Raw genomic sequence first — 8,115 nt, 5'->3', positions numbered from 1 at the left:
CTGCAGGGAAATACACGGACCTCATCGCAAAAGTCAACAGAGGGTCAAATAACCTTGATGCACCTGATACCATCAAAGCCTGGCACAATCTGTTACTTTTTGGCAATGCATGCTTAGGTGTACCAGACAGAGGAGGCAAGACACTGGCCTCATCCGTCAATAAAGCAATTAGGGATTTTCCGAGGGCTGACAACCTAGTCCGCCTCCCCAAACACACCAAACACCGCCGAGGCAGACCAAGTACGACAATCAGCGACAACAGAAAATTAGGTACCCAAGTCAGCAAGAAAATTGAAGAGGGCAATACAGTCGGGGCACTCAGGTTGATCACAAGTGAGGACAAAATTTTGCCCAGGGATGAAACCACAGCCCAAGCACTGAGAGAAAAACACCCCGTCAGGGCCGTAGGTGGACCTCCCCCACAGGTCAGGCTCGCCCCTAATCAGGAACCTCTCGTCCTCCGGGAGTCAGAGGTTTATAAAGCTATCGTTTCATTTCCCCCGGGCTCCTCAGGAGGCTACACAGGGGTAAGACCTCAACATGTGAAGGAAATGGTGAACCCTGTTCTTGGCCCAGCGGCAGAAGCGCTCCTGACAGAAATCACAACGTTTGTCAACAACTGCCTCGCCGGGTTAATCCCTGATGAAATCAAACCATTCTTCTTTGGTGCATCCCTATGTGCCCTCAAAAAGAAGGGGGGAGGAATCAGACCCATTGCCGTTGGTAATACCCTTCGCCGCCTAGTTGCAAGGGCTGCTGTCAGAAGTATCCGAACGGAAGCAGCCACCATGCTGCAACCCAACCAGCTGGGGTTTGGAGTCCCCCAAGGCTGTGAAGCAGCGGCTCATGCTGCACGAGCCTACATTAGCTCTCTTACTGAAGACCAGGCAGTAGTAAAATTAGATTTTAAAAACGCTTTCAACTCGGTCAAAAGGGAAGCAATCCTCACTGCAGTCCAGGAACATTGCCCAAGCATTCTCCCGTTTGTGTCAGCAGGCTACAGCAAAGACTCAACCCTCCTGTTTGGCAAACATGAAGTCACCTCAGCAGAGGGAATTCAACAGGGTGACCCACTTGCACCGTTCCTCTTTTGCATAGCGGTTCGAGAAATTACAACCAGACTGTCCAGCGAGCTCAACATCTGGTTCCTGGATGATGGCACTCTGGCAGGCACACAAGATTCCCTGCTAGAAGACTTACAGCTGGTGAAGACACGGGGGGAGTCCATGGGTCTCGTTCTTAGCCCCTCCAAGTGCGAAATTATTGCATCTAGTGAAGTAATCATTAGAGCAGTGAAATCAGTTCTACCAGAAGCCTCAGTCGTTAAACCTACCGACAGCACACTACTCGGAGCACCTCTGGGCCACAATGCCATTGCTGCAGTCCTTGACGAAAAGTTTAGAGACCTAAAGAGGATGGAAGAGAGAATTGGGGACTTGGACTCCCACGATGCCCTCTACCTTCTCACAAAGTGCCTTACCTTGCCCAGGCTAACATACTTCTTAAGGTGTGCACCAACTTTTGGCAACCCACTTCTAAATCAATATGATGAGCTCCTCAGGTCAATATTCAGGAAGGCGCTCAACCTAGATTTAGATGACAGTCAGTGGGACCAAGCAACACTACCAGTGAGATTTGGAGGGATAGGCATACGAAAGGCAACTGAGGTAGCACTTCCAGCATTCTTATCCTCATGTACAGCAGCCAACGAATTGGTAGGGCAGATCCTACCAGAGCGTATGAGAGAGACAGCGGGAACTCATGATCAAACGTTCATCGAAGCAGCCAGACAATGGGACACCATTGCACACCCTCAACCCCGACCACAAGTCCCAAAAGACCACAAGCAGGCCCACTGGGATAGCCCCATAATGGAAAAGACTGTCACAGCAATGATTGACAACGCTGATGCTGAAAACAAAGCCCGCCTCCTAGCGGTAACAGCACCCCACGCCGGGGATTTTTTATTTGCTGTGTCCAATGCAGCCCTGGGAACTCGCCTCAGTCATGACGCTCTCCACATTGGAGTTGCCCTTCGCCTTGCCGCCCCCATCCTCACCGAACATAGGTGCATCTGCGGAACTGCGATGGCAGACCAATATGGTCGTCATGGTCTGGTATGTCGTAAATCACAGGGTAAAATTGCAAGACATGAAGAAGTCAACGACATCATCAAGAGGAGCCTCGCCACAGCCCGCTGCCCGGCACAAAGAGAACCACACTTATCCAGACCTAACGACCCTCAGAAGCGCCCTGATGGGGTCACCTTGCTACCTTGGAAGGATGGTAAGCAAGTGGTATGGGACTACACGTGCGCTGCCACACTGGCCAGTACCTACCTCCACTACAGCACACGTGAAAGCGGTGGTGCTGCTTCTTTCAGGGAAACGCAGAAAATTATTAAATACAGAGGTCTAGCACACTGCTACAGCTTTGTTCCGATCGGCTCGGAGACCCTCGGTTCGTGGGGAAAATGTGCATTGAAGTTCCTAAAGGAATTGGGGGACAAATTGATCAGCGCTACAAAAGACCAGAGAGCAAAAAGTTTCTTGTTCCAGCGCCTCAGTGTTGCGATTCAGAGGGGAAATGCCTGTTGCGTCTTGGGCACTAGTCCAACTTCAGAGGAATTCGAAGAAGTGTTTGACTTGCAACAATGATCGAACCCGTCTGTGACATTCATCAATGTTTCCCATTGTTGTGTTTTTCAAGAGATCCATAACCTTTAAGCACCTTTTTGCATTATTATTTTTGTATCAACCCATGTATATCTTGTAACCATCAAATGCATAATAAAGCCCAAAAAATATTCAAGGAAGGGGGTGGTAGGAGAAAAGCACACAGAAACTGTATTGGAGGGGATCTAAACATTCCCTCTAATGCGTTATGCGTGGTTTCCTCCGAGGCTATGGGTCCCCCTTCTTCCAGCTAGAGGTGGTACTCTTCCATATATATATATATATATATATATATATATATATATATATATATATATATATATATATATATATATATATATATATAATATATATATATAATATATATATATATATATATATATATATATATATATATATATATATATATATATATATATATATAATATATATATATATATATAATATATATATATAATATATATATATATATATATATATATATATATATATATATATATATATATATATATATATATATATATATATATATATATATATATATACAGAAGCTGGATGCAAGATGACGTACATAGACAACAAACTCACTGCAGGAGGAGAAAGACTCACACCTCCACTGAGGAATAAGGAAGCAGAGGTAGCGGGCAGCGCTTGCAGGTGAAGAGGTTAAGCAAAATAACATAAAAGAAAGTGCACAGAACGGAAGGAAATACAAAACAAATTATACAACAGAACGACAACAGAATTATATTATACAACAAATTATACAACAGAATTTCCAGGAAGATTTTAAGGTGGAACCTGATGTGGCAGTAGTGACATGCGACTATATAAAGCAAACACACTCAGAAGACAGACTAATTGAAATGACATTGACAACAGAGAATTTAGTTTCAACAGCATATTGAACTCTCATTCTAACCTACGCTTGAAACAATCAAAGGACCCTACTTCTATTATGTTACCCGGTAATTGGTTCCACAAATCAACAACCCTTTTACTGAACCAGTATTTACCCAGGTCTTTCCTAAATCTAAACTTATCCAATTTATACCCATTGTTTCGAGTTCTATTTTGGGTTGTTACTTTTAAAGCCCTATTAATATCCCACACAGTTAATTCCAAATTTCTGGCAATTAGGTCAATACACTAAAGGTCAGCGATCAAATGGAACCATACAGGCATGTAACTATGTAATATGTGTATGAAATTAAATTAATTTTGTGCTTATATCAAACATTTTTACAGGTATACAAATAATAAAACAATTAGCACAATTAGCACAATCCCAAGATGCTCCGAATATAATTTATACATTATTAAAATCCTGTCTATTAATATAGTTTCTCTTATAAATAATTATTAATATATTATAGTTTCATATTATTAGTTTCATTATTATAGTTTCCTATTATTATAGTTTGATTATTATAGCTTCTCCTTTATATTATTATTAATATAATAAAGTTTCTCCTATATTTATACTTATTAATATATTATAGTTTCATTTTTATAGTTTCTCATATTATTATTATTAATATATTATAGTTTTCGTTGTCAATATTATTATAGAAACATTATTATAGTTTCCCCTGGTCCGGGCAGGACCAAGCGCCCAGCTGATCCCATGTAAACAAAAGAGTCAAGAGAAGGGACCCGCCCTCTCTGCTCCAACACTCAACACATTAACGGATAACTTTAACAACACAATAGAGAAATAAATGTTTGCATTTATCCTGCTCATTAATTAACACCAATCACTAGCATGGCGAGTGCGTCACATGTGGGACGAGAGTGAGAAGCAGTGCACTCAGGGTGAACTCAATCGAGAGTCAGTAGTGTTATTAAAGTTACAACAGCGATGTTCACTGTATAACTACCAATAACATAGCAAAGGCCCAGCCAGTAATCCTAGCTAGTGATCCCGACCAGTGATCATAGCCAGTGATCCTAGCTAATGATACTAGCCAGTGATCCTAGCTAGTGACCCGAGCCAGTGATTCTAGCCAATGATCCTAGCCAGTGATCCTAGCTAATGATCCTAGCCAGTGATCCTAGCTAATGACCCTAGCCAGTGATCCTAGCCAGTGATCCTAGCTAATGATCCTAGCCAGTGATCCTAGCTAGTGATCCTAGCCAGTGATCCTAACTAGTGATCCTAACTAGTGATCCTAACCAGTGATCCTAGCCAGTGATCCTAGCTAGTGATCCTAACCACTGATGCTAGCTAGTGATCCTAGCCAGTGATCCTAGCTAGTGATCCTAACCAGTGATCCTAACTAGTGATCCTAGCCAGTGATCCTAACTAGTGATCCTAACCAGTGATTCTAGCTAGCAATCCTACCCAGTGATCTGAGCTAGTGATCCTAGCTAGTGATCCTAACCAGTGATCCTAACTTGTGATCCTAACCAGTCATCCTAACTAGTGATCCTAACTAGTAATCCTAGCCAGTGATCCTAGCTAGTGATCCTAACCAGTGATCCTAACCAGTGATCCTAGCTAGTGATCCTAGCTAGTGACCCTAGCCAGTGATCCTAGCATGTGATCCTAGCTAATGATCCTAGCCAGTGATCCTAGCTAGTGATCCTAGCCAGTGATCCTAGCTAGTGATCCTAGCCAGTGATCCTAACTAGTGATCCTAACCAGTGATCCTAACTAGTGATCCTAACCAGTGATCCTTGTGGGAACCGACCTGTGAGATTTATATTTATTTAATTTATATGAATTTATATTTACGTTAATTTATATACTTCGATAGCAATTTGTATAATGTTAAGTGGACTGTATTTCTGCAATAATCTCAATCTCACAAATCGATCCTCTACACATTAGGGGGGTTTATATTAATTAAATTTATATATATGCAGCCAATCAAACTACAGTATTAGACTACATACATTGAAGAGGTTCCTTATCTTATAGTACAGCAGGTTAGTCCACCAGGTATAACTAGGGTGTAGACACCAAATTATCCTCTTTGAGGTAGCTTCCATCACCCAGTAACTGGTGCACAAAGTCTTGCTTCCTCGTCTTGACCTGTCAAAAGGGCGCTAGCTGTAAAGCCAGATACTTATATATGACAAGCTATATCAGAGAAAACACTGTACATGGAACCTTAAAGACCTGGCTTAATTACCTTTAGTTTGAGGCTACCACGTGCTCTAACCGGGCAACCCTATATAATGACATTAATGGCCATAAATGAAAGATACATGGGTTTCGGAAGAACACTTAACTTGATTTGTTGACAGCGTGTGATAATGGTACACCTTTGGTTTCCATAACACTTCGTCCAAGTAAAATTAACAGGAGCCGTATTTGCTCCCGTGTGCCTCTGGTCTAGTATAAACAATGGCTGCCCTCCTTCCTCACTCTGACGCCTGGCCTACATTGTCCAGATGTCAATAAGTGATAGAAGGGTCACATTTACTCTACTTTAATACTGATAATTAAGTTAATTTATATGAGATGTTTTTATAATGGTAAAGTCCAAAGACTAATGTATTTAAGAATATTTCCCACCATAATAGGTGGTGATTTATAATAGTATGTGGTGATGATATCCCGTTTTCTTTAGACGGTAATTCCACTACAAGTTACATTTTCTATGGGTAACTTGTTGGTAATACAGCAGCAATTATTATCTGTCTGTATGATATTAAATGGTGTCGGATTTTCCGACATAATTCCCCAGGGGCTGCTCACGGGTCGAAGTCCTAATTAGAACAGACGAACACCGATACTCCTCCTTCGAATTATTAGATTAATTTGATGTTAGTAGTTAGTAATCACACACTTGTGCGTCTGTTCGTACAGGACGGATGTCCCGTACTAGAGTTGCAGGGGTTAGAAGTCTAATGCGATTTCATTTCCCTGTTAACTCTTGAAAGGCTAATATTCAAGCCTAATTACATATTATTTAACCCAGAAGACTGAATGTGATCAAGTACTACAGTCAAGTATGATTCAGGGACTGCAGTGAGATCAGTGACATTAGATATAACTTGAAGTTTGTTCAGGTAACTGGTCACTGATATATAAACACTGAGGCCCATGGAATACATCTTGATTAAATAATAAATGTATCAAATCAGTCATCAGATTTATTGGGGTTTAATTTAGTTAATTGATTCAGAAGATTGAATAGCTCATCATTAAAGTAAAGTATGGTTCTGAGACTGCAGTGGGTTCAGTGACATTGGTCGCAGTGACTTGTAGCTGTTTAAGCTACTGTTCACTGATTTGCCACTGAGGCCTCATGAACTCATCTTCAGCTTCAAATCATGATACTAACATCAACCTCTGTTGGTATAGTCAGCTGTAATCTCCTTAGTATAATGCTACTGGAGAAATATAATCAGCTGACAAATTTAGATTTCTATTGGTATTGTTTATCTGCAGGCATAGGTCTCCTCAGGCTTGATACTGGGCCTGAGAGAAATTTACCTCCTGCAGAGTTTAACATGGTTATACCCTGATATTTAGTAGGGCTACCGATGAATCGATGACAATAGTCTGTCCCTACAAGGAGACCGAAGTCAGTGAGGTGATCAGACTTAATATTATCTGCCAATTTTATTCCTCTATTTCTCAGGAATTTGGCTGTTGCTCTCAGACCTTGAACTTGTAGGTCTACTGGTATTTTGTCCACCACAATGGCTTGTACTCGACAGACGTACCTGCCTAAGCGTACTGATGGTTGTACCACCTGGTAGACTTGAGGTCCTGCATCTGTTATAAACCCTGAGATATTGAATGACATCTGGGCTACAGGCCGTAATTGTAGTTCATCTGCCAACTTTTTAGTGATATATGTTCTCTGGGATCCTTGGTCAAACAACCCACGGGTATGGACCTTGGCCCTCTTATTCAGGATGGTAATTTGGGCAGTAGGCAAAGTCGTATTACCTTTAGACTTTGCTGATTGGACACTCTTTGTTTGTTGCACCTTGCAGTACTGTACTGTGGTGGGAATGCTATCTTCCACCTTGGGGTTTGGAGACGTTGTTTTGGTGTCTCTGCAAAATGCTGCATGGTGTTGACCTTTGTTACACCTATTACAAGGGTGTAATTGGGTATCACAATCCTTGATGTTATGTTTCCTGAGGCACCTCGTGCAATGTTGCAAATCTTTGAGTCGCTCAACACGGGCGTCACTATCAGGAAAATTAGTGCACTGGTACATTGAATGTTTCTCATTGCAGAACAAACATGTTCCATAGCTTCCTGTACCCTTTGGTGTCACGTTCTTGGGTGACACAGTAACTATAGGCTTGGAGGGTCCCACTGCATATACGCCCACACTGCTACTGTTCCACTTTGGTGTTGAATTATATTGTCTAGATTGATTTGGAGTACCTTTGGTACTCTGTGGTTTACTATTATTGGTTTCTGAGGGTTTACTTGGTGGTTTTAATTTGTCATGTGTTCGTAATTGAT

Source organism: Procambarus clarkii, chromosome 3 (assembly GCF_040958095.1).
Source record: "Procambarus clarkii isolate CNS0578487 chromosome 3, FALCON_Pclarkii_2.0, whole genome shotgun sequence".
Classification (NCBI taxonomy): domain Eukaryota; kingdom Metazoa; phylum Arthropoda; class Malacostraca; order Decapoda; family Cambaridae; genus Procambarus; species Procambarus clarkii.
The sequence above is the reverse complement of the archived record's forward strand: the minus strand, read 5'-3'. Positions refer to the sequence as shown.